Source organism: Wasmannia auropunctata, unplaced genomic scaffold, assembly GCF_000956235.1.
Source record: "Wasmannia auropunctata unplaced genomic scaffold, wasmannia.A_1.0 LD336078.1, whole genome shotgun sequence".
In the NCBI taxonomy this organism is placed as follows: Eukaryota; Metazoa; Arthropoda; class Insecta; order Hymenoptera; family Formicidae; genus Wasmannia; species Wasmannia auropunctata.
In genome coordinates, this window is record NW_012026812.1 from 4,839,627 (window position 1) to 4,840,706 (window position 1,080).

Here is a 1,080-nt window from a genome sequence, read left to right on the forward strand (position 1 = left end):
CACCTGAGCGTGCCAACACGGGAGCGCACCTGGAGGTACCGCCGACAGAAAGGACGTCGCCGATAATTTGAATACCGCGCGCGGGGGCACAGGACCCGCGGCGCTACGCACCTCGTGCGATTCGTGGAGATCGCGAGCTCGCACGCCCGCCAATTAGAGACGCGTACGAAAGTACCACGTGGGCTTACCGGCCCGGCGAGATCACGGAAGCGGCGGCACTCGGCACTTGTGCTGTGGGTATTGAATTGGAAGGACGCAGGAAGAGGTGACGATTGCGAGCTATATTCCGCAGAAATTCAGCAGAGGCCTAAGCGAGCTGCCGTTCCCGTTGACGAGGAGTTCCCGGTGAGACGAGCGCACTTGTGTAAAGCCGCCGATTTTCTTGTGTCAGACGGGCCGCGAGGAACACGCGTTCATGTCTATCGTTTTTGTTGTGTGACTCGGCGGTAGCCGAGAAGGATTCTCTAAGTTTCAATGCCCCGTCTGACCACGTGTATCGAGATTTTTACAGGACCGTCGCGCTACGCGCCCGCCGAGCGCCCCAGCCAAGCCAGTTATTGTAGTGTATCGTTTCTGTAATTGTGTGCGTGTGATAATTCGCGTTTCCGAGAAGGCCTTCCGCCACCGGAACGGAATATCGGAGAATTTCCGAGATCATGGGATCCCGCGGGAAGTATTTGCCGCATGTATTATCGATTCAGCTTGCGTCGATCACGCTTGTCCGTGTACGCCGAGCGCTCCGCGCCGGCGTACTAGCGAATATCACGCCCGCACTGCATGACTTCCGATTCCGCGTGCGAGGGGCATGTAAATAGCGAGCCATACTACCGAAGAGAAATAAACCTTGATTTTCCGTTTTCGAGATACGATCCCGCATTACGATCGTGAAGTACACGAATTGTGAGTCTCCGTCAATCTTGTGCACGCTGCATTGCTGCACGTCTCGAGTGTTCCCGTCTCTTATCGTATATCATTCGTCTTTTTAACTGTAACACTCGTCCGCTAAATACAATTGTTATTTTAGTTGTTAATAACCACTGCTATTTCTTTCAGTCCCTTCTCGCTCCCCGAACCTTAACC